Source organism: Schistocerca serialis, chromosome 1 (assembly GCF_023864345.2).
Source record: "Schistocerca serialis cubense isolate TAMUIC-IGC-003099 chromosome 1, iqSchSeri2.2, whole genome shotgun sequence".
NCBI classification, from domain to species: domain Eukaryota; kingdom Metazoa; phylum Arthropoda; class Insecta; order Orthoptera; family Acrididae; genus Schistocerca; species Schistocerca serialis.
Window position 1 is genome coordinate 430135166 of NC_064638.1, and position 27231 is coordinate 430162396.

At 38.7% G+C, this 27231-nt stretch overlaps 1 protein-coding gene across 1 annotated transcript in view; it reads left to right on the top strand.

Annotated features, from left to right (window-relative positions):
• The first annotated feature begins 6286 nt into the window (after nt 1–6286).
• LOC126472375 (CLIP domain-containing serine protease B9-like) overlaps nt 6287–27231 on the top strand; it is a 183168-nt gene continuing 162223 nt past the window's right edge. Inside the window, exon 1 of the mRNA XM_050099932.1 lies at nt 6287–6548. The gene's annotated coding sequence lies outside the window, so the exon portion shown is untranslated. The remainder of the gene's footprint in view (nt 6549–27231) is intronic.

Below are 27231 nucleotides of genomic sequence, written 5' to 3' on the forward strand. Positions count from 1 at the left end.
TTTGTAAACTGGTACGCAACTCCCCAGTTATAATCGGTAGCAGTCGGCAGCAGCCAGGAAAATTCGTATCCTAGTGATTTGCAGTTGTTCCTTGCCAACAACATAGCGTACCAATTAGCCAGTGTTGACTGCATAGTTGCGCTATATTCATTGCGATCCTTACGAAAATCAGTGATTATGTGCTTGCTGGCTCATCACAGGGACTATCTTTTACTCTATTTAGGAAAAATAAGCTGGTTATCAAGAGCTCATGGAAGCTCAAAACACAGGTTTCTGTTGCCTGACTGAGTGCTTACAATACATGGAGGTGAAATTTGTTCTCCTCCCACCTTCACCCCTCGCAACCTATCACGCCATGCAGCAGAGCTTGTGCGCGCTCTCCCCTCTGCTCACAAACTTGACAGACGCCAAGCTATAGTTCGCGAGAAGTACTGTACACTGATGTATTGCGATCACTATCTAGAATTCGCGACATTAACTCATAGAGCAAAGTATATTTTTGTTCGTATGCTGCTCGTGCTAGAGGCCCGTGTCGTATATTTAAAGTCAATTCAAATCCTGGCGGTGGAAGATACTTTCACTGCCACTATTTGGCCGGCCAAGGGAGGAGAGATGGTATTTGAACTTCCAGATCGACAGTTTTTGCGCCAATGTCCTAGATTAAATTTCAAACCTGTCCACAATCTCTCATGAAGAGAGGACGTGTAACACTGTTGATGGGGAATCGTCTGTTGGATGGGGATGTTAAGCTTGACGGCCCCCTAGATGCTTTTAGATACAATTAAGCTATGTGTCAGCACCGAGTTTCAACCTCCCCCTCCTCATCCATAAAAACAGAAACACGACACAACGCAGTACCAGCACTCATCACAGTCATCCCCTATGTACAAAACACGCTCGACACTTCGTAACAGGTCGGAGGATGGCAATGGCAAACCATCTCCACACAGATGCTTCCCAGTATGGCGTTTCAGGATTCCTGCTTCTGCTTCCTGCGCTCAGTTCGTGAGTATGGAACTCTATCATTGTATCTTTGCTTAAATAGAAATTATAGTCATTTGCCACCGCATTAGGTTTGCTTCGCTGAGTTTGCCAGTTGTCACAGATGTTTGATATTGTTAGCTAAAAAATAGCCACATACATTGCTCAATAGGAAGGAAATCTAAGGAATTAATTTCAGTTCAGTTTTCAGTTATATCCTACATGTATATTATTTGAATGAACAAATCAGAAATACAGCCCGTTTTTGCAACACACTGAGTGAAACTCAGAGTGTTAGTGCAGTACATCCATGGTACTGTCTTTCAGATGCACAAAGACTTGCATTCGTAATATTTTTATCAAAGAATATATTTTTTTTCAAAATTAAATAAACCAGAAACATCTGTCAAAAACGCCCAGTTTTAAATATATCTATAAAAAAGCGTCAACCGTCAAAACTGAATTTTATGCATCAGACAACATGAAATTCCATCAAATTTGACAGGAAATATGTCAAGTTGGCAACGATGATCCAAAAACTCTTACCGGTAACTTAACGAAAACATAGTTTCCCAAGCATCAGAAAATTCTTAAAAATAACCTACCTCTCATGTAATTATTCAGTGAAATTCGAGAACAAATGTTTTCAACAAGGATATGTCTATGGTACTCAAAAGTGAGTTTATGGCGGTACTCATGAGTGTTCGAAATTTAACATTGTATCACAGTACAAACAGGTACTGATACAACCAATGAAAGATTTATGCAGAACCGACACATACAGTAAAAGACGATAATTTAGAATTTCAAATCGGCACACGAATCTTGTAAATGCGGTTTCACGCAAAGGAAAATTTCGAAGTCGGTTTTTATGCAGAAATAAATATACGAATTGGATGCATTCTTCACTTAGCAGTTTTGTGCCAATTTCTAAAGTGGCGTGCCGAAAAAGAACACTGCAGCATGGGTTTATCTCAGTCAAAATCGGTAAATGTGCAGCACCAACAAAGCATGTCTTCTGTTGCAGCTAATAATGCTATATTGAAATATTTATACATTTATTGCCATTATTATTATCATGGCATCTGTGCAACAGGCATGTTAAAAACGATGGTTATGGCAGTTATATCTGAAAGGGCAAGGTTGGGAAGTCAATAACAAATCTGTCCCAACACCCCCTCCGCCCCCTCCTCCAAAGGGCGCCTATGCATACGGGAAAAGGGACACCTTGGGTCCCCCAAGCCCTCAGGTAAAGAAAAAAAAATGTAATGTATTCAGGTGTTCTCATTTCAAGAGAACGATTTTAGAGTCAGTACACACAGGTTTTTAACATTGTCACATATGAAAATTCTTTATGGTTCCCCCATGAACCATGGACATAGCTGTACCATAGGAGGGTTACCTGTTGAGCGGCCAGACAAATGTATGGTTTCTGAAGAGGGGCAGCAGTCTTTTCAGTAGTTACAGGGGTAACAGTCTGGATGATTGACTGATCTGGCCTTATAACTTCAACCAAAGTCGCCTTGCTGTGCTGGTACTGCAAACGACTGAAAGCAAGGGGAAACTACAGCCTTCATTTTCCTGAGGGCATACAGCTCTAATGTATAGTTAAATGACGATGGCATCCTCTTGGCTAAAACATTCCAGAGGTAAAATAGTTCCCCACTCAGATCTCCAGGCAGGGACTGCTTAGGAGGACATCGTCAGCAGGAGAAACAAAACTGTCATTCTATGAATTGGAGAATGGAATGTCAGATCCCTTAATCAGGCAGGTAGGCTAGAAAATTTAAAAAGGACACTGGGTAGGTTACAGTTAGATAGGCCTATAGTGGAAATTAGTGAAGCTCGGTGGCAGGAGGAACAGGACCTCCGGTCAGGTGAATACAGGATTATAATGAAGGTGTAGGTTTAATAATGAGTAAAAAAATAGAAATATGGATAAGTTACTATGAACAACATAGTGAATGCGTTATTGTAGCTGAGATTGGCATGAAGCCCACACCCACCACAGTAGTATAAGTTTAGTTCTGCAGGTGAGGAGGAGACTGAGGAAATGTATGATGAGGTAAAAGAAATTATTCAGATAGTTAAACGAGCCGAAAATTTAGTACTCATCATGGACTGGAATTCGATAATAGGAAAAGGACGAGAAGGAAAAGTAGTAGGTGAATATGGACTGGGGTAAAGGAATGAAAGAGAAAGCCATGTGGTAGAATTTTGCATAGAGCATAATTTTATCATAGCTCGCACTTGGTTTAAGAATCATGAAAGAAGGTTGTGCATGTGGAAGAGACCTTGTAGCAACAGAAGGTTTCAGATTGATTGTATAATGGTTAGACAGAGATTTAGGAACTAGATTTTAAATCGTAAGACATTTCCAGGGGCAGATGTGCACTCTGACCACAATTTATTGGTTATGAACTACAGATTAAAACTGAAGAAACTGCAAAAAAGGCAGGAATTTAGGGAGACGGGACCTGGATAAACTGAAAGAACCAGGGTTTGTAGAGGGTTTCATGGGGAGCATTAGCGAACGATTGACAAGAACAGAGGGGAAAAAATATACAAGAAGAATGTGTAGCTTTGAGAGATGAAATAGTGAAGGCAGCAGAGGATCAAGTAGGTAAAAAGACGAGGACTAGTAGAAATCCTTGGTTAACATAAGAGATACTGGATTTAAACGATAAAAGGAGAGAAATGCAATAAATGAAGAGGGTGAAAGGGAATAAATAAGTCTAAAAATGAGATTGACAATAAGTGTACAATGGCTAAGCAGGAATGGCTAGAGGAAAAATGTAAGGATGTAGAGCCATATATCACTAGGGGTTAGACAGATACTACTTACGGGAAAACTACAGTGACCTTTGGAGAAAAGAGAATCACCTGTATAAATATCAAGAGCTCAGATGGAAAACCAGTCCTAAACAAAGAAAGGAAAGCAGAAAGATGGAAGGAGTACACAGAGGGTCTGTACATGTGAGATGCACTTGAGGGTAATGTTATGGAAATGGGAGAGGATGTAGATATGATATTGCATGTAGAATTTGACAAAGTACTGAAAGACTTAAGTCGAAACAAGGCCCGGGAGTAAACAACATTCTGTTAGAGCTACTGATAGCCTTCGGAGAGCCAGTCACGACAAAACTCTTCCATCTAGTGAGCAGGATATACAAGACAAGCAAAATACTCTTGAACTTCAAGAAGAATATAATAATCCCAGTTCCAAAGATAGCAGGTACTGACAGGTGTGAAAATTACCGAAGTATCAATTTAATAAGTCATGGCTGCAAAATACTAACACAAATCATTTACAGAAGAACGAAAAACCTCTTAGAAGCTGACCTTAGGGAAGATCAGATTCCATTCCAGAGAAATGTTGGAACACGCAAGGCAATACTGACCCTACAACTTCTCAAAGAAGATACGTTAAAGAAAGACAAACTGACAGTTATAGCATTTGTAGACTTAGAGAAAGCTTTTGACAATGTTAACTGGAATACTCTCTTTCAAAATCTAAAGGTGGCAGCAGTAAAATGCAGGGACCAAAAGGCTACTTACAATTTGTACAGAAACCAGAGGGCAGTTATAAGAGTCGTGTGCACGAAAGGGAGTGAGAAAGGGTTGTAACCTATCCCCAATGTTATTTAACCTGTACTTTGAGCAATCAGTAAAGGAAACAAAAGATAAATTTGGAGTAGGAATTAAAATCCAGGGAGAAGATATAAAAACTTTGAGGTTTGCTGATGACATTGCAATTTTGACAGAGACAGCAAACGACTTGGAAGAGCAGGTGAATGGAATGCACAGTATCTTGAAAGGATGATATAAAATGAACATCAACAAAAGCAAAACGAGGATAATGGAATGTAGTCGAATTAAAGCAGGTGATGCTGAGGGAATTAGATTAGGAAATGAGACACATGAAGTAGTAAATGAGTTTTGTTATTTGGAAAGCAAAATAACTGATGATGGTCGAAGTAGGGAGGATGTAAAATGCAGACTGGCAATGACAAGAAAAGCGTTTCTGAAGAAGCGAAATTTGTTAACGTCGACTAAAGATTTATGTGTCAGGAAGTCCTTTCTGAAAGTGTTTGTATGGAATGTAGCTGTGTACGGAAGTGAAACGTGGATGATAAATAGTTGAGACAAGTTGAGAATAGAAGCTTTTGAAATTTAATTCTGGAGATTAGGTGGGTAGATCATGTAACTAATGAGGAGGTACAGAATAGAACTGGGGAGAAGAGAAATTTGTGGTACAACCTGACCAAAAGAACGATCGGTTGGTAGTACCCATTCTAAGACATGAAGGGATCACCAATTTAGTATTGGTGGGAAGCGTGTGGGGTAAAAATAGTAGAGGGAGACCAAGAGATGGACACAGTAAGCGGATTCAGAGGGATGTAGGCTGCAGTAATTACTCGGAGATGAAGAGGCTTGCACAGGATAGAGTAGCATAGAGAGCTGCATGAAACCTGTCTTTGGACTGAAGAGCACAACGACATCAAACAACTTACAAGTTGCCATTCGTCTTCTAAAATAGTTAAACCATGCCATATCCCCAGGTCTAAACATCCTTACAAATTATCGTATGGATTCCCTTCCCCCTCCCCCTCAGAATATAACCGTGGATCCATGCCTTGAATTATTTATTGGGTGTGTTGTATCGCCCCCATAGCACGAGTGGTATGTAGAGATGTGAAATTTTTTGTAACTTATAGGAACTGCCACACTTACTGTTTAAGAGCTAGAACAATAATAATCCGAAGAAATATTTTTTTCTGTATCTGTGTGTGTGTTGAAGCCACGCATATTAAACACTTCATGTTTTATTGCTTGATTGTGGCTGTCTTTATACGACGTTACGGTAATAATTTACTTATAACAGGGGCAGCGGGATTTTATCGTGCTATGCTGATAGAATAAAAGGATAAATTTTTTAAAAAAAGCTTATAACAAGTGTTTAAATAGCGCCTCCGGTGTTACTAAATTTTTGATCTGCTTGGCTCGTTTATATTTACACACAAAGTAGTGTTGTATTGTACCTGTGTCGAACATTTCTATTCTCACGTAACTCATTGCTACGTATCTTTCTCTGTTTCTTTGAGCGCTTGCATTTGGTGTATTTTTAGAAATCTCTATTCATTCGTAAAAAAAAAGAAAAAGTGGTTATCACCTTGTAAGGCAAATTTGTTTTCTCTGCAAATTTCCGACACACGCGTTTCAGAATGAAATTTACTTCATGAAGAAGTACCCATCAAATCGCCGATACAGTAAAAGGACGTCCTTATTATCAATGTACGTTATGAAGAAAGGAAAGACTGTCACACACAGTGCTATGAGCAACAGAACGGAAATTAAGACGGACCCAGTCAATGCTTGCAAAGGGAAGACGATAAGCTGAGCGTTTTTCGCAGTAGCATCCGGCCCCTTCCTTCTCAAGGATAGTCCGTTCACAGGCAGTACACTTCATGTGGGAGATTTCAGTGAAAGAATAATTTTTTTTTTTTTTAAAAAAAAGGACGAAGCAAGACCAGTCAACCAACAAGCTTTGGCACCACATTCCGCAGGTAATCATTACATACCACAGTGACGTCATCACTTTGAGACTTCCGGTTTGCCAGACGAAGTATTTTGTCGGGGTTAGTGTAGGATGGTGTTTCAGGACTTCACATATAGTGGATGAAATTATCGCAAAAGCTAACACTTTTGTGGACGTTGAAGCGTGCAGTTTCATTATGTATCTCCATCGATGTAATTTGTGGCCGTAATTGTTTATTAAAACATAAGTGATGTTTTTTATTTATTCATTCAAATAATCTGTACTTCAGTATCTCCCTGCTGTGTTTCTCGAGTTGAAATTCGCGAAGATATTTAGTTTTCTATTAAAAAAAAAAAAAAAAAATAAAAAAAAAAAATTCATAATCTGTGATGATAATTGAGTGAGACTTTGATTTGCCCGATAGAAGTACAACCTCTGTACATAATGCAATCAACTAAGACCAAATAAAAATTTGTGAACATAGTTAGCAAACTATATCGAACGAACCATTCTTTAAAAAGTGGGAAACCGGGAGAACCATTCACAGCAGTTTACTTCTATGTCTATGTTAATACTGCGTGAAGTCCAGAAATACTTTGAGGAAAAATAATTTAAAACTCTCAAGAAACATGTTGGACTATTAAGGGAAAGTAAACTATTCATCTAATTAATATTTATTATAACTCATACAATGCTTAAGAGTTCAACTTTGGTCATTTATTTATGTTTTTATTTTGCTCGGTACAAAAAGAAGTGTATGCGAGTATTTGGTCTGGCGAACCTCAGAGGTGCACGTGATTATATGGACTGACACACTTGATGCAGCGAACACAGAACAATTCTAGATATAAATAACATGTTTGTGAGGCTCTTCTGTATGTAAGCTCTGAAAATGACGCAATATTTTCATGAAGTGCTTTTTAATATCCGCTAGTTGTTTACTTCCTGTAGAAAATTAGCCTGATAACAGTATTGTGGAGTCCTAATCAGGGAGGGAGTAGGACCACAAGGGACAATTAAATCTGTAGGCTAGGTGTAGTGATGTGAGAAAAGGAAAAAGTGATTTGATTGGAAACTGATGGGGTGTATGGCAGTTGCCTGTAACTATTTGAATTAGATCTCCTTTAAAATGTTATATTTCAGAACTCAAAAGGGCTGTTTGCAAAAATTAGTTTAAGGGTCTCTACTGAAGTTTCTAATGAGCAGTCTCCTGATATGCAAAGCACTACTATTTAATGATAGTGACATTGTATGATAAATGTCTGGTTTTAATTACCACTATGGTAGGTAAGGGGGAACTGAGGCAAGTTAGAGTAGTGTGAAGGATGTTTAAATCTGTTTCATTCTTTGAGTAGTTTCGTTTTGTAACTGATGCCTTAATGTAACTTGTTTGACTCTACTCAGGTGCATCATCACTGCAATTCCTATTCTTTTTTGCTAATGCCCAATTTTCACTCCTATAAATACATATTATGAATATTCATCCAATGATTGTCTCACAGTGCTATAGGAGTTCTTGTGGTAATACAATAAAAATCAGTAGCTCAAAATATATACACAGAATACTTAAGTATGCCCTATGAGTGTAGGACAGATGGTCAGCCATGCCCTTAGTGAAGGAACCAAACCGACATTTGTCTGAACTGATCTAAGAAAACTCAAATGATGGTAGCTGGACAGAGCAAACCCCTTTCTCCCAAATATGAGGTCAGTGGCTTAATAGCTGCACCACCTCATTTGTTTGGTCCCTATTAAACAACGTTCTTCCATTTACACGCAAATATCTTCTGGTAAGTAATAGAATGGTATAGTTTCTTAACCCTTGCGATGACTCCAGCCTCCTTTTACAACCAATTCGTAGACCATTAACAATCGAGTGTGCTTCATATTTCCTTCCTGTCATCATCTCTGGCCATCTGGGTTGGGGGGGGGGGGGGTGAACTGTGTTGGTAAACATTACATCAAGAGGTCAAAAGTTTCCAAAACTGTGACCTTATTTCGTCTATTGATTTTATTAATGTGCTCCCTATTGATATTTATAGTTCGAATAAAATAATTGTACAGTTGGCAGCTTGGGAAGGTATGTTGCCAGCGTGCAACCGCCTGCCATGACAAGACTGTTTGTACCTAGAAAACAAGCAAAACAGCAAACGTGCCACTTGAGAAAGAACTAAAATTGGCAGCCATCGGGCCCTTACCACTAAACTTGCTGAAGCATTGATCATAAAGTTAAGTTATTTTAATTAAATTTAGTCTGTTGTTTCTTGGTGCCACTCAATTTTAATCTCATTGCTCGAGAACAGAAAGTTAGGTGCTTGTTCTAGGCTGAATTGTCCAAGTTAGTGATGCTACAGATGGTTTCTTTTCCACTGAAAGCCATGACCTTAGTTGTGGATATATTTTCAGATCAAACTACTAATGTATTGTCTGTAGCTTAAGTATCTAAATGGTGGTACACATTGATAGCAGTAAATTCAAGCCATTCTTTCCCTTTTACATCATTGCTTTTCAGTTTGCCAGTTCTAATTCCGTGAAAAAGAATTGTCGCTCACATTTCATTGTCAATTTCGCACTTGTATTTTCTCCATTCTGAATAACATTCCACTCCATCTCAGAGTAACTTCATTCGACCTGTGCATCTGCAAGTGCCTCGAGTTCAAAAATTTATTGCGGCTTTTGTTTGTACCATTATTTGCTTATGTTTGATACGTGAAAGTTGTTTCATAACTAATGATCATATTTTGAAAGTACAACTGTTAGATTTGGTTGGGAATATTATTAAGGTAAGATAGTTAAATATGTGACTGTGAAGTGCTACAGGGGCATTGAGTAATTAGTAAGAAAGTTGTAAGACATCAGTTGTTATATGGTGTTAACGTGTGTTATCTACATCTGTATTCCATAAGCCACCTTATGGTGCGTGGTGAAAGGTACTTCTACTGTCACTTCATGCTTTCCTGTAGTAGTTTCGAATGGTGGGTGAGAAGAATGATTGTTGGAAGCAATACATGGGTCGACTTTTCTAGTAATGTATGCTCTTGGAATTTTAACAATGATTCATTTCGTAATGCATGACACCTCTGTTGTGGTGTTTGCCTCTGAAGTTATACAAGCATCTTGTATCAAAATAGGCCATTATCGGATACTTGAGTTTTGTATGCTTAGATGGCAATAAATAAGGCCAAAAAAGAATAATCATGCATCAGATCAGCATCCAACTTACGTTCAGAGATTTGATTTTCAGTAATTACAGTCATATTTGTGACTGTTGTGACTAATGCTTGCGCTTGTGTGTGTGTGTGTGTGTGTGTGTGTGTCAGAGAGAGAGAGAGAGAGTGAGAGAGAGAGGTGTTCATGTTTAGAGTATGTTTATAACTCAAAAGTGGATCAGAAACTCACCACAAAGTTCACTTAAATTCATCCCAGAAAGTCTGTGATGTAAAATTTGCGCAGAACTGCTAGAGTGAGCCTGGGGGTACAAACTACATATTTTTGACTTCAAAAAGATCATCAAGCTTTGACATAAAGGAATTTAGGGTGCATGAATTTGTTACATGCGATGGCACTTGCAAATTCCATCTTTGTGACCCTTCCTCACTTAATAAACAAGCTTGTGACAAAATGTGCTGCTCTTTCCTGGATATTCTCCATTTCATTTATCAGTTCTATCCAGCTGAGTGAGGATGTTTTTTAGTTACTTCCTTCATGGATGGACTGCACTTCCTTAGGATTCTTTGAATGAATCTGACAAGCATCTGCCTTTTCCTCTATTATTTGTTTGTGGTTCCTCCATTTTAAGTCGCTTTGTATGCATACTCATATTTAGAGGTTTTGACTGCTTCCAGTGATTGTTCGGCAATCACGTTACCACACATTAATGGGTCTGTACACCTCTTTATGTGCAATACCTTACATTTGCTTATGTTTAGGATAAACCGTCAATCCTTGCACCAAGTGTTGACCTTCTGCTGGGCTTCCTACATTTTGTTACTATTTTCTAGTGTTCAGACTTCTCTATATAAAATGTGCATTACCTGCGAACACATCTTGCACCTTCTTATATGACCCACTTGGTCATCTACGTATTTTGAACAGTAATAATCCCTTAACACTCCTTTTGAGAACATCCAAAGTTAGTTTTACACCTGAAGATTTCTCTCTGTTAAGAATGACATTGTGTTCAGTCTATTAGGATCTCTAAAATCCAGTCACAAAGTTTGTCTAATGTTCTGAACAATCATATTTTAAATGATTAGGTGACAATGTGGAACTGTCATATGCATGTCAGAAATGGAGGAACACAGCATCAACCTGAGCACCAGTATCTACTGTCTTCCAGGTCTCATGGGCAATCAGAGCAGGCTTAGTTTCATGCAGTCGTTGCTTATGGAAGGCATGTTAATGTCTACAGAGGAGATTTTAATTGTCCAGAAATATCAGAACCCAGGTACAAAACATGCTCTCGAATTTGTCAGTAGACTATCACCAGTGATATGGACCTACAGTTGTGTGTGTGTGTGTGTGTGTGTGTGTGTGTGTGTGTGTGTGTGTGTCTGACGATACTTGAAAGTTGGAATGACGTATGCATTTTTTAATCACTTTGAATGCTTAATTACTCCATCAATTTACAGTAGGCTGCTGCTAGAAAAGGAGCAAGTTCTTTTGCATACACACTGTAGAATCTTATAGTTATCCTATTGGGGCCAGCCTCTGTTTCTCTTTTCGGTTGATTTGTCATCCTGCAGTCACTTATTTTGATAGGCCTACATCATTTTGGCATTTATGTGATGATTGAAAGGAGGAACCATAGTATGACCTCCTCCTGTGAAAGAATTTTGAAATATCAGTGTATATGGTCCAGTGAAAACAAAATAGGAATGTAGATGACATCACAGGTATACAAGTGAGAGTACCAAATGTAAACTTGAAATGAATGCCTGACTTTGGGTATCATAAGACTTTTCCCAGAAATAGGGCTTGAAAGGTAAGAGCAAGAATGAAATCATTAACAGCAATTAGCTAAAGAACGCATTAACATACTTATACAAGAACAGGATTTTCACAGAGCTCATAATCAGTTCTTTGTTATAAAAGTCAGAAAAAAATTTCAGTTCAAAGTTCATGAGAAGTAAAAGTGCAAGGACTTTGCAAAGGTAAAGGTATGTCGTAGAACCTGAGCGTGTGTAATATTTAAGGAAGATAATTATGAGTAATTGAAATTCTTTGCTCACTGTACTTTTTTATGAATAAATAAATTTCATTTTTAATAGATACAAAGTACTTTTTCAGACAGCAGGCAGATTTTAGCTGAAGTACACTTCGTTATACTTTGTAAACCATTGAGAAGTATCAACAGAGGCTTCATCCCACTATACTAGTTATTGGGGCTTTTTCTCGTCCCATTCACATATGAAGCACAGGAAAAATGATTGTTTAAATGCCTAAGTGGTTGCTGTAATTAATCTAATCTGATCCTCAAGATCCCAATGGGAGTGTTATGTAGGGGTTCTAGTATATTCCTAAATTCCTCTTTTAAAGCTGGTGCTTGGAACTTTCTCAGTAAACTTGTTGGGATAGTTTCCATCTATGTTCAGGAGTCTGCCAGCCCAGTTCTTTCAATGTCTCAGTGACACTTTCCTGTGGATCAGACAAACTTGTGATCCTTCTCTGCATATGTCCAATATTACTGCTAGCACTGTTTGGTATGGTATATGTCTCACACAATATTCTAGAATGAGTCATACAAGTGATTTGTAAGTGATCTCCAGTGTAGACTGATTGTACTTCCCTAGTATTCTACCAATGAACCAAAGTTTGCTACCTACTTTACTGCTGACTGAGTCTGTGTGATCGTTCCATTTTGTGTTCCTACTAAGTATTTGTACGAGTTTACAGATTCCAGCTGTGACTCGCTAATATAATGTTTTGTGAAGTGCAGAATTTACATTTTTGAACGTTTAAAGCAAATTGCCAGTCATTGCACCACTTTTCAATCTTATAAAGGTTGGTCTGAATATTTGTGCAGCTTCGTTCAGACTGTACTTAGTTGTAGATAACTGTATCATCTGTGAAAAGTTTGAGGTTACTATTAATATTGTCTGCAAGATTACTAACGTATACCGTGAGCAGCAAGGGTCCCTACACACTTCCATGGGGTACACCCAAACTTACTTCTACATCTCATGATGACGCTCCATCCAAGGTAACATTTTGCATCCTCCCTAGCAAGAAATTCTCAATCGAGTCACATTTTTTGTCTGATACTCCATATGATTGTACTTTTGATAAAAACTGTAGATATTGCAGAGAGTCAAATGCTTTTCAGTAATCAAGAAATACTGCATCTATCTGATTGGCTTTCAGAATGTCAAGTGAGAAAAGTGTAAGTTGTGTTTCACATGAACTGTGTTTTTGAAATTATTATGTTGGCATATAGGAGGTCATTCTGCTCAAGATACCTCACTATGTTTGAGCTTAGAATGTGTTTTAAGAGCCGACAATAAATAGATGTCAAGGATATTGGGCAGTAGTTTTGTGGATCACTTCTGGTGGCCTCCTTGTAGAGAGATGTGACATGTGCTTTCTTCCAGCTCCTGGGCACAGATTTTTATATGAGGGATCTAAGACAGATTACAGTTAACAGAGGGGTTAGCCCAGCTGTGAATTGGTTGTAGAATCTGATATGGATTCCATCAGGCCCTGGGGCTTTGTTCAGTTTTGATGTTTTCAGCCATTTCTCAGTGCCACTTACATTAATATCTATTCCACTCGTCTTTTTCGTGGTACAGTAATTAAATTGAGGAAGTACTCCTGGATCTTCCTGCATAATGCAACATTTAAAAACAGAGTTAAGCATTTCTGATGCTCTGAATTTCAGTTCCAGTCTCGTCTGTGAGTGACTGGACACTAACTTTGTTGCCTCTTGTAACCTTAATATAGGATCAGAATTTCTTTGGGTTTTGTGAAAGATAATTTGATAATATTGTACTATGGCAGTCCTTGAAGGCTTAACAGATTTCTCTCATGACTGCTAAATACATTTCATTCAACATCTCTCCATCTATTGTTCTGCGCTTTGCCTTATACATATTATGTGGTAGTCTTCATTTCCTTAGAAGTTTCTTTACAGTGAGTGTATACCAAGGAGAATATCTCCCATCACAAACTGCTCTACTGGGTGCGTACCTAGCCAGTGCATTGTCAACTATTCTTTTGAACTTTAGCCATAGTTCCCCTTCACGCTCCTGTCCTGAGTTGAAAGTTTCATGTTCCTCATTGAGATATGATGTTCATGTTTCTCTGTCTAGTTTGCTGAACATATAAACCATTCTGCTTGCTCTGCTTGTTCTTTGTGTTTTGGTATTCATTGCTGCTATAGCAGCTTCATGGTCACTGATATCAGTTTTGATGTGGATATCAGCAAAGACATCAGGTCTGTTTGTTGCCATTATATCAAATATATTTCCTACATGAGTGGGGTTCGAAATCTCTGTTCTAGGTAGTTTCTAGAGAAGGCATTTAGTACCATTTCACAGGATGTCGTGTCACGCCCCCACTAACAAAACTGTAATTATCTCAGTTTACTGTTGGTTGGTTATAGTCTCCTCCAATGATTACAATATGATTAGGGAACTTGTGCAGAGGCGATCTGAGATTTTCTCTGAAGTTTTCTGTTACATCATGAGGAGAATCTGGTGATCAATAGGAGGACCTTACACTAATTTTGTGCCCACCCTTGATACTGAGTCTTGCCCCAACAATCTCGCATACAGCCTCGAGTTCTATCTCAGTGGATTTGTGTTTCTTATCTATTGTGACAATTACACCACCTCCACATCTCATTAGTCTATTCTTTTAATACACACTTAAATTTTCCCCAAAAATCTCACTGCTATCAGTTTCGGGTTTCAACCGGTATTTTTCACCAGTAGCAAAATTGGTGGATCATTGCAAAAAGAGTAATAATGTACCAGGTACAATGTATTAAATTATTTGCAACAATACAATATAAAACCATTTATTTCCTCTGTAATAAGTTTAAGAAGTAGTGACTGGAACACTATGTAAATAGTATAGCAACTCAGTTTTATATTCAGTTTGCTTAAGCCCAATGCAGAACTGTTACAAAGATTCATTAGATATGTAGTCATATTTGTAATCTAGTTTTCACATATACTACAGCGGCACTGTAGTTAATGAGAAGTATTGTAATTATTGTTACAAGGAATTTCGGTATACTGAATGAGTGTTAATGTTTACAGAAACCGAGTGTGTGTCTCTAAAGAAAATCACAAACAGTTTGTTATTTAATTTCCATCATTAAAAAAATGTTCATGGGATTTTATCTTGAAGAGTGAGCAGTATTGAAAAAAGCTGTCTGTTGGCAGTTTTACCCTGAACATTGTCGTAATCCCATTGAATTTAAGAAATCTCTTGTAATTTGTTTTTGACGTGTTGTTATTCACACTGTTCATTGTAGCATTACTCTTTGCAAACAATGGCTGAACAAATTAATTAAAAATCTGTTAAACTTTATAGTTATGAATTTTGTTTCTTTAGTAATAAGACATAGATTGTTATTTGTTAAGAGTAAACTAACAAAAAGCTATGTGTAGTGTGAAGCACAGGGAAGCATTTCTTGCTGTTTTGTCCATCAGATATTTGCAGTATGTGTTTTACATACCCACTCCCTGGTGTGGGATAATATTCCAGGGCGCTGTAGCAACTGTTACTAATGTATTTTTGTGTTATGATGCCTGTTAAGAATATAGTGTAAAAATATCATCAGGAATTTTATAGTTCTTACACTACATCACGCAATCTCTTAATATCATTGGCTAGGGGGAAGAAAAGGATTTGTTTCCATTGTCACATGGTATAGAGGCCTTTGAGCAGAGATAGTTTGCCATTTTAGTCTTATGTCCAAGATTGACAGTGGCAGGAGAAATCTGTAAAAAATGTTCATAGGCAGAAGACATTAAATTAATTGCACTAAAACTAGATAAATGCTTTGAAGGCATCCATTAACAACTTAACAATGTAAGAACTCTAGCATATCTTGGCATTCAGTGTATGTACTAGGTTTCATCAATCCTTGTTTATGCGGTACAGTTGTAATCAACATATTGACTTACACATGCCATGTGTATAAAATATATTTTGGTTCTGGCATTGTTACAGTGAAGTTCCAACAAGCCTGGACAAATGAAATTTATTGTTGCTTACAAATTTTGAAAACATCAGTGCATTCCAGTGCCAGTTAAGTTGCGTTAGTTGTGGCATTTGAGTATGTTACTTTCTACATTATAAATGTGTATTTAAAGGTGCAAAAGAAGAAAAAGCCTTTTTGCTATTTGCAACCTCATAGGAGAAACATCTATTAAATGCTGTACAGTCCTGAGATGGTTCCCCTTATTTCATTAGTAAATAAGGCAAAACAACAAAAATATACAGCTCTGTGTCTGTGATAGGTAATGAACACAGGGACTGAGAGTTGTGCAGGTCATTTTGGGTGACAAATAATGGACCAATCCATGTGTAGTATAGACTTCAGTGTGTGTGGGAGCTGACAGGCTATGTTGTGTAGATCCCGAGTACTGATCAGCATCTTAATATCATATGACATGTAATTTTATATGGTATGGGTTTAGATATCCACCAGGTGTGATTCTGTTTCAATAATAGTGCTCTTCCAGTCCCAACAGGAAACAAGTTACATAATCTGGTTTTCTGAGGAGGCTAAAATAGTTTTACAGCAAATGTGCTTGACACAGATATCATAGAGAATGCGTAGGCAAAAGAGGAGCAACTTTTGGGGCATGGTTAGTATGTGATTTACCATAGGCATCTGATAATGTCTGGGTGCATTAGCATTCAATAGGGTGTATTTTACTACCTTTAGGTCAGTGTTGGCTTATTTGCACACCATAATTGGCTCTGGTGTTGCTTGGACCAAATAATGTAGTTTAATTTAGTTATTTACATGTTCCACAGAATATAAATATTTATGAACTCTTAGTATGAGCATTGCTCATGCCTGCCATTTTCTTGCACAATATCCCGCAAGCCACTGATGAAGGGCAACAGGCAGATTCCACATTCTTAGATTGCCTGAAATCATTTGACATAGGGCCACACTGCAAACTGTTAACGAAGGACTGAGCATATGGAGTAGGTTCTTAGATATATGGCTGGTTCAAAGACTTTTTAAGTCAAAGACCCAGTATGTTCTCCTGGACTGCAAGCATTTGTAAGAGACAGGGGTAATGTCAGGAGCACCCCAGAGGAGTGTGATAGGACCATTCTGACAGTTCGGCTAGGGAGCAGTTTGCAAGTGTTTGCTGATGACACTGTAGTGTACAGGCAAATATCAGATTAGAGGAGGATATGTTGTGACTTAAATAGAATTTTTATTCGATATGATGAATGACAGCTTATCCTAAATATGTGAAAGTTTATAGTAATGTAGATGAGAAGGAAAAACAATCCTGTCATGTATGAATACAATATTGGTGGTATGCCGCTTGACACATTCACATTGGTTAAATATCAAGGTGTAACAATTCAAAGTGACATGAAATAGAATGAGCATGTCAAGTCAGTTGTAGGGAAGGTGAATATTCAACTTTGGTTTATTGGGAGAATTGTAGGAAAGTGTAACTCATCTTTAAAGGAGGCTCATCCACAAAGGATCTTTACTTCCACCAGTATCTCATCTGCTACTTTCCAAACCTCACAGTTGTCCTGCGAGACTATGGTACTAGTTCTCATGGAACAAAGGAGAGCACTTGCTGGTGAAAGACAAGTCTCAAGTTTGAGTCTTGGTGCCGCACCCAGTTTTAATCTTCCAGGAAGTTACATATCAGCACACACACTACCATAAAAATGTCATTCTGTATCTCATGAATTTATAAATAAAAGCACAGCAGTGCTTTCGAATTTAGCTGTTTTCAGCTAATTTATAAACCAGATAATTCCTCCATTAACAACATAAACAGACTGACAGAAATTACTAGTATAATAATGCAAGGAAACTTCTGCTTGAGAATAGCGAATTATGTAGGAATAAAGAGACAACTCACTGAAAGGCAGAAGTGCAGTGCCATCGACAAATACATGAACAAAAGATACAGAGCTTTGCTTTGCTAGCTTTTGGAATGAAATTCCTTTCTCTCTCTCTCTCTCTCTCTCTCTCTCTCTCTCTCGCACACACACACACACACACACACACACACACACACACTCTCTCCAAAAGCTAGCAATGCAAATCTCTGTATCTTTTGTTTGTGTACCTGTTGACACCAAGGCGCTTCTGCCTTTCAGTGAGTCATTTGTTTATTCTTAAATAATTCGTTATAAACAAATTGCGAGCAGTATGGCATACTATAAGTTCAAAGTCAATACTTTTTTGGATTATGTATTTCTTGACTCATTCATCCCTGGAAGTACTCTTTTGTAAGGTGTAAATTTGGTTAGACTTGGTGAAATATACTCCATGTAGCTTGATTTGCTAAATTTTTGTACTTAAATATTGTTGATGCTTTCTTTCGCGTATGTGTCAGATCCACTAATTCTTCTTATTGTATTGTGTGCGTGAATTGAAGTGATAAAATATAATCGGAGTAAATGTTTTAACAATGCGTATGAAAACAGACCAATTTTACAATGGAGTACTGGAAATAACATACAAGTAAGTTATTGTGATGTTTTGAAAAGAGTGGAAGGATAAGTTAAAGAAGCACAATAAAAAAGTGGAAAGAAAGGTGTTGGAAATAATTTATTAGCTTCGGTGAAGACTTAAAAAAATGAAACGATCAGAAGAGTGAGATCAGTTTATGTCATCAATCACAGCTGAAATCTGTCTTTAGTTGGGATTTATGTTAAAACAAGTGGAGAAGGTGAGGAGCAGTTAAATAAATTTAATCAAGCTGGATGGTGCGGTTTTTGTGACATGTACTCATATTAGAGAGGAAACATTCACTCCCCACGTGGTTATTCAGATTTTGATTTCCTGTGGGTTTCTTACTTTATGGAAGATGAACATTGAGGTGATTCATTTGAAAAGGATGCTGTTGATTTACATCCACCATTCTTGTCCAGTGTAATATTGTTCTCGATCTCTGATAACTATGTTGCCATTGCAATATTGTCAAAAAATTTTATGAGAGTGCAGACAAATTGTGATACCATTTTAAGAATTTGTAATTTGTTAAACAGTTGACAAAATGATTTTGAGTTACAGTACATGTGATCTGGATGACAAGATTTTGGACTAAAAATATCCAACCTGAACTGACATGTTCCAAAATATTACCCCGTATCACATCACAAAATTAAATTCAGAGGGACTTACTGTGTTTAGTACTATATTGTAATGAATATATTATAAATAGTTGTACTTTCTATGGGAACTTCACGTAAAGGTTCAGGTTCTGAAATGTCTTTTGTACTCCTTTTTCAAGGTGACAAAGTAGATTGTTGCTTCAAGCAGTACTACACTTGAAAAACTGGATTTTTTGAGTTTCCTTGTAGCCAATTTATTAGCTGTAAACCTGGATCTGCCTTCCTTCAGTACATTAGATGCTTTGTTATTCAGTTACTGAGTTATTTTAAGCTGTAACAACTGTGCTTGTAACATCTACAAAATAAAACGCCTTCATAGCTGTCCATACACTCAGTGGTTAAGCTGATGGAGTAAATTAGGGGGAGAACAGATGAAATCGTGAATCAGTGCAGAATATGAATGTGATGGAGAGACTCCACCAAGATATACTAATGGACATATTCATTGAAGAAAATATATTAGATTCTTTGAGTAAAAGAGGGAAAGGAAATATAAGCCAATGGACACACAGTTCTTTTGTAAAAGAAGAGATGATCTATGTTTTTACTTGAGTAAAACCTTGTACACATTTAAAATTAAATTCCTTTTTATTCCAATTACACGTATTTTATTAACTTTTTACTGTTTAATGAAGTCAGGTCACAGTTGCTTGTTGTCTACCATCCCAATACTACTCTACATACAGCATTAAGTGCTCTGCAGTTATCCGTCTCTGCTGTGCAGCTGTTGTCTGGCTTTATGAGTGGACTAGGCTTGGTTTTCAGGTATTATTGAAGAAGGTAGGTTTTGCTTAGGCAACATCTCCAAGGTGCAGTCCAGCCAATACAGCTGTGGTTGTTGCTGTTTAACAGAGTAATTCCTGTCATTGTCACTGTTAAATGAAAAGTTGGCCTGAAATACCACACACAGTTCTGTTTATCAACAACCCACTAAGTCTTAATTCTAAATGTGTGCCCCCATGAGCTTTCCTTGCTGATAACAACTCACAACCTCTACTATATTGGTGGACACTGTATACACCCAATGTAGCCCTGCTCACTATATGTACAATTTTGATCCATCACTTTGTTTTGGCATATGCACCCTCTGCCTTGCACCTGACCAATGCCATGGCAGAAGTACTTCCTCCTGTGTGAGTCTTGCAATTAGACTGTTGAGCAACCTTTCCACTCTGGCATTGCTATAGTCATCCCCACATGCCAGTCTCCACCTTCCATTATTAGTAATGCCCCATCCTCTTTAATTTGCATAGACTTCCTCACTGTTTCCAGCCTTACCAGACAGGTGTTCACTGAGTAACATTTGAACAGTGCATGATTGTCCGCCATTAGTATTTTCATGTACAACCATGCATTATCTGTTTTCACTTCCACAGTTCCCCAATGGTAACACAAAGGCGGATTCTATCTGCTAGGCTCTACTACCAGCTGTGGTTTTAGTAGTAATTCTCCCCACAGTTTCCTCAACCTCTTCATGTGTTGCATGGGTGACAATAGTACTGGAGTCAATTACCCATGTAATCCCTCATGGATGGCTTCTTTCAAGTTCATCAACTCCACTCTTGCATCACAAATACAATTCCGTAGTGACTGCAGTTTTGTTAATGTTTTTGGTAGATCTAATACTTTCATCTTTTCTCCCGCTGCCTCTAAGTCCCAGTTTAGAGTGTTAGCTGATGTTTTGACATACTCCATTACCTCTCTAGTTAGCTGCTGCTACACGTGTATGTTGTTCAACAAACTGTTCTCAAATACAGCTGTTCTGCATGGAATGCCACTTCACAGTTGCTCTATTCCCTTCTGCCAATTCCCCTAGGACTTCTCCTGTCCGATTTAGAGCATTTATATCACTCACTTCTGCTGTCCCAAATATTGTCTTAAGTTACCTGTCTCCGGTATTAACCATCCCCTTTTCACCTTTCGCGCCTTGAGTGACATGACTTCCACTATTTCCTGCATCAGCATCTTCAGTTGCACATATGTCATGAGCAACTCCTTTTGTTCTTAAGATACCTTCCTAAATACCCCTCACTACTCATTAATTGCTGCAACTATGTAACACTTCCTCCAACCTCCGTGTGTCATTCCTTAGCTCCCATACATTGAACACCAAACTTAATTTCCATTTTCCTGCTGCCTGGTAAACAAAACTCCTCTGCCAGGTGATGGTTCTGCAGCATCCCTACTCTGTCTCAGCTGAAGAGGTCAGCACTGCCACTGGTATAGATATGTTAGATATTTCAGGATTTAAGGTAGCTTCCTACTTCTGCAGAGTAGATATGGATGGAGGGGGAGTTGCCACATTTATTAAAACCTGCCATAAATTCAAGAACATTGACATTAATAAATTCTGTTTAGAGCAGCATCTAGAAGCATGTGCAACAGAAGTAGAGTTCCATAACATATCCTATATAATAGTAACTATTTACCAAGCACCTGCAGGAAATTATAATCTATTCATAAATCATATAGAAGCTCTTTTTGGTTATTTAACAGGAAGAAACAAAGAAATTTTCATTCCTGGTGACTTTAATATAGATTTTCTAATGCAATCTTCCAGTAAACATTTACTGCAGTTAGTAATGTTGTCTTTCAATCTAACTCACACTGTAATCTTTCCAACTAGAACCACTAAATCCTCAAGGACAGCCATTGATAACATTTTTATAGACAAATCAAATGAACAAAATCATATCATAAAACCTGTAATAAATGGACTATCAGATCATGACATGCAGCTCCTTGTTTTAGATGTAAATTCTAAGCAGATTATCAAGACAGCTAAATCTGAGTACAGGAGAGTAGTGAATCAACCAAAAATTTAGTGTTTTAGAAAACTGCTCAAAGATACGAACTGGAAGGATGTTTATAGTGCTCATGACACGAATGAAAAATATAACACATTCACGAACAATGTCAGTACCATGTTTGAAAACTGTTTTCCTCTAAAAGTTACTCAAATTAAACAGAAGTCTATAATAAAACCATGGATTACACAATGAATAAAGATTTCCTGTAAGACAAAAAGGAAAACGTATCCGTCGACCAAGAATAGCTCCAATGCTGATGATTTAGCTAAATACAAGGAATACTGTAAAATATTTAAAAAAGTAATTCAGACATCTAAACAAATGCACTATGAGAAGAAGATAGCAATGTCGGGGAACAAAATAAAAACAATATGGGATATAGTGAAAGAGGAGACTGGTAGAATCAGAAAGGAACAGGAGCAAATAGCATTAAGGGTAGATGACACATTAGTAACCGATGGGCATAGTGTGGCAAATCTATTTAACAAGTACTTTATATCTGTTACTGATAGAATGGGATTGTCAGGATCAGTAAATAATGCCCTTGAATATCTCAAACTAGCCTTTACAAATAGCTTCAGGTACATGAATATGTCACTCACTTCACCAAAAGAAATAACTCCCATAATAAAATCTTTAAAAACAAATCATTCTAGTGGTAACAATGAAATATCAACAAAGTTAATTAAGGCATGTTCTTGTGAGTTCAGTACAATTCTAAGTTACTTGTGTAACCAGTCAATTATAACTGGGACATTTCCTGACTGGTTAAAATATGCAGATGTTAAGCCCGTATTCAAGAAAGGGGATAGAGAGATACCATCAAACTACAGACCGATTTCACTTTTGCCAGCATTCTCTAAAATTTTAGAAAGAGGAATGTACAGGCAGCTTCTCAGCCATCTGACCACAAATAACATATTATCAAGAACACAGTTTGGATTTCCGAAGGGTTCTGATATCAAGAAAGCTATTTACACCTACAGTGAAAATGTACTTATTTCATTAAATAACAAGTTACAACCAGCAGGTATTTTCTATGATTTGTCAAAGGCATTCGATTGTGTGAACCACAATATCCTCTTAAATAAATTAGAATTCTATGGTGTCATGGGCAGTGCTGCAAAATGGTTCAAGTCATACTTCACTAACAGGAAACAAATGTCAGTGCAAGGGACTAGTGAATTAAGTCATCATCAGAATGGGAAGAAATTACATGTGGTGTCCCACAAGGATCCATCTTGGGGCCATTGCTTTTTCTTGTGTACATTCATGATCTCTCATCAGTTACACTGCCAGAAGCAGAGTTCGTTTTGTTTGCAGATGACACAAGTATTGCAATAAATAGTATGTCGAGTGTAGTTCTAGAAAGATCTGCTAGATATTTTCATGGATATTAATAAATGGTTTAAAGCCAACTCACTGACATTAAACTTCGAAAAGACTCACTGTATGGAATTCAGAACCTGTAAGAGGTTTCCACCCAGCCTATGCATAAAGTATGAAGAAGAGCAGATAGAAGAGGTTGACAGTCTTAAATTCCTGGGATTACAACTTGATAATAAATTCAGATGGGAGGAGCACACCACAGAACTGCAGAAATGCCTTAACAAATCTGTATTTGCAATTCGAGTGTTAGCAGACATAGGCGACATAAAAATGAAAAAGCTTGCATACTTTGCCTACTTTCATTCCATAATGTCATACGGTATGATATTTTGGGGTAACTCTTCAAGTCAAACAAAAGTTTTCAGAGTCCAAAAGCATGTAATATGTATTATTTGTGGAGTAAATTCACGGACGTCCTGTAGAAACCTCTTCAAAGAACTGGGTATACTAACTACTGCCTCTCAGTATATTTACTCCTTAATGAAATTTGTCCTAAATAATATATCTCTTTTTCCAACAAACAGCTCAGTTCATACATACAATACCAGGAACAAAAATGATCTGCACAAGGACTTAAAAGCACTTACTTTAGTTCAAAAAGGGGTTCACTACTTAGGAACACTCATCTTCAATAATTTGCCAGCAAACATAAAAAATTTAGTTACAAATAAAGATCAGTGTAAAAGGAGCCTGAAAGACTTACTAGTGGCCAACTCCTTTTACTCCATTGATGTATTTTTTAATAGAAACAAATGATGTATTGTATATATTCATACTATTAGTATTGTTATTTCAGCTTAAAAAATTGAAATGTTCCACATCCACGAGGATCTCCTCAGCACAGATCTATGGAACAAAAAACTAATCTAATCTAATCTAGCATCCTTCCTTTCTTACTTCCACTGAATGTCAATCTAAGGACAGAAATATCCATCATCTCTCCTGCTCCCAGAAGCGTGCGGTCTCCAACCAGCAACCTTAATACAGTTATTGCATATAATCCCTAGCCTGTTGTATACACACAACTCTACCTATAACTATCTAATAATCTACAAAACATACAAAAGAAAATAACCAAAGTTGCAAGAATCATAACAAAACACAGCACGCATTAATTACATCCTGAGCATTAACACATACAGTGCAAGATGTATGGATAGACCACCTCCTGCTGTTCATTCTCACACTCCGTTCTTACTTTTTTCTTTGGTTCTACTAACATTCTCACTGGAATTGCTTCTGATGAACTTTTGAACAGTCATAGATGCCCGACATGTACAGTTTTCGATCTCGCTGGCAACTGTAGCTTCACATTTACAGGTGGTGTGGTTTCAATTAGAAGCTCTGGTGCTATGTCAGAAATCTTTTTTGTCTTTCCTTTTGGAGTATACAGACCTGACAACATTACCTACTGGCCTACCTGCTACTTAAGTAAAACCCCCTTATGTTTTACTGCCTCCCCTCCCATTCCAATGCCTTGGTGTTTGGTTGCTGAACCTTCTTCCTAACCTCTGTCACTCTTCTCACAAAATCCCAGAATTACTCTCTGTTCCTACTCCCTGTCTGCTTAATCATATCAAATGATGCTGGCATCATTTTACGATACACCACTTTGAACTGTGACAACCCTGTGCTGGTGTGTACTTTTGAATTATACGTGCTTACCATAAAAGATAAATATTTGTCCCAATGTGTATGGTGCTAGGTCACATTGTCTCATGAACTCACTCTGTCCTTCCGTTTGACTGAGGATGTAATGGAGTAGTTATTTATTCCTTTACTGTCTATGACCGACACAACTCCTTCATCAGGTGTGTCATGATGTTCATTTCTTGATCAGTTACTATTGTTTCGGGTGCTCCAAACTTCAATACCCATCTATTCACCAACAGTTGCATGACTGTGACTGCTTGCTGGTATGGCTTTGACACCATCTCGATGTGACAAGATGAATGATATGTAACAGTTAATACAAAATGATTTCCTACTGGTGTTTGGTTAACCAGTCGTAGCACATTCACCCAAATAAAACTACAAGGTTGTGTCTGGCAGCCTCTGCAATAGTATCTGTTTCTGAGCCAAATCGGTGTGCTGTGCACACTGTACATAATTCCTAATGTACTAACTGATTTCATTCTTCTGTCCTCTCCTCTAGTACTTCACCACCCTCCGACTAATTGTTCTGCACCCACCAAGGCCAGACAAAACATCATCACCTGTTTCACTCAGCTTTGCTGGTACAACTAGTTGTGATCCTAATTCCATCTCTCTACACAATAATCCATCACATGAGCTAAACTGCTGCTGTTGCTGTACAGCTTATACTCTCTCTTGCCATCCTGTTCTGCATGCCACTAAGCGAGGTCTTGACCTAGTGCTTATACTACAGCTATCTTCCTGATTAGCATGTCCATGTTTCCATGGTTCTTTGTTGGTTTGTAGACCACTTTGCACTCAAATTCACTGATGTCTAGTGCCCATCTCGTCACTCTACTAGATGGGTCCTCCAAACTTAGTAGCCACTTCAAAGCAGAATGGTTCGACACTACTTTAAATTTCCTTCCATACAGGTAACACAGGAACTATGTTACTCTGTACACCAGCAAAGCATCTCTCTCTCTCTCTCTCTCTCTCTCTCTCTCTCTCTCTCTCTCTCTCTCTCTCTCCCCCTCTCCCCTCCCCCCCTCTCCCTCCCCCTCCCCACTCTCTCCCCCGTCTCTCTCACCCTCCTCTTCCTCCCCCTCCCCACTCTCTCCCCCGTCTCTCTCACCCTCCCCCCCCCCCCCTCTCTCTCTCTCTCTCTCTCTCTCTCTCTCTCTCTCTCTCTCTCTCTCTCTCTCTCTCCCTTTCCCCCCTCTCCCTCCCTCTCTATCCCTCTCCCCCTTTCCCCCTACTCTCCCCCGCTCTCCCCCTACTCTCCCCCGCTCTCCCCCTTTCCCCCTACTCTCCCCCGCTCTCCCCCTTTCCCCCTACTCTCCCCCTTTCCCCCTACTCTCCCCCTTTCCCCCTACTCTCCCCCTTTCCCCCTACTCTCCCCCGCTCTCCCCCTTTCCCCCTACTCTCCCCGCTCTCCCCCTTTCCCCCCTACTCTCCCCCCTCTCCCCCGCTCTCCCCCTTTCCCCCTACTCTCCCCCCTCTCTTCCTCCCTCTCTCCCCCTCTCTCTCCCCCTCTCTCTCCCTCTCTCTCCCCCCCTCTCTCTCCCCCATCTCCCTCCCTCTCCCCCTCTCCATCCTCCCTCTCCCCCCTCCCCTCCCCCAATCTCTCCTCCCTCCCCCTCCCCCAATCTCTCCCTCTCTTCCCCCCCTCTCTCCCTCCTCTCCCCCCCCCCCCGCTCTCTCCCCCCGCTCTCTCCCCTGCTCTCTCCCCCCTCTCCCCTCCCTCTCTCACCCCCCTCTCAGAATGATTTCTCTCTGCTCCATTAAGTTCTCTTGATGCGGAAGTGATAGACTGTTCCTCTCCATTGCCCTTCTGGCTCAAAATGCACCTGAGAGCATGGTCTGACACATCACAGGATAATATAAACTCATTATGAGAATCTGGGAACACAAACACTAGATTTGACATTAATATCTCCTTCAATTTGATGAAAACTCTCAGATACTATTCAGATGATGAAAACTTGATATCTTTCTATAATAACTGTTTAATCTGCTGTGCTGTATCAGTAAACCTTCTCATGAGCTTTCTATAATAATTCACGAGTCTAGAAAAGATTGTAACTCCTCACTCGTTCCTGGTATCGGAAAGTCTTGCACTGCTTGTCTCAATCTCAGATCAGTCCTCACTCCATCCTTACTACTTGTTGTTGTTGTTGTTGTTGTTGTTGTGGTCCTCAGTCCTGAGACTGTTTGATGCAGCTCTCCATGCTACTCTATCCTGTGCAAGCTTCTTCATCTCCCAGTACCTACTGCAACTACATCCTTCTGAATCTGCTTAGTGTATTCATCTCTTGGTCTCCTCTACGATTTTTACCCTCCACACTGCCCTCCAATACTAAATTGGTGATCCCTTGGTGCCTCAAAACATGTCCTACCAACTGATCCCTTCTTCTAGTCAAGTTGTGCCACAAACTTCTCTTCTCCCCAATCCTATTCAATACCTCCTCATTAGTTACGTGATCTACCCACCTTATCTTCAGCATTCTTCTGTAGCACCACATTTCGAAAGCT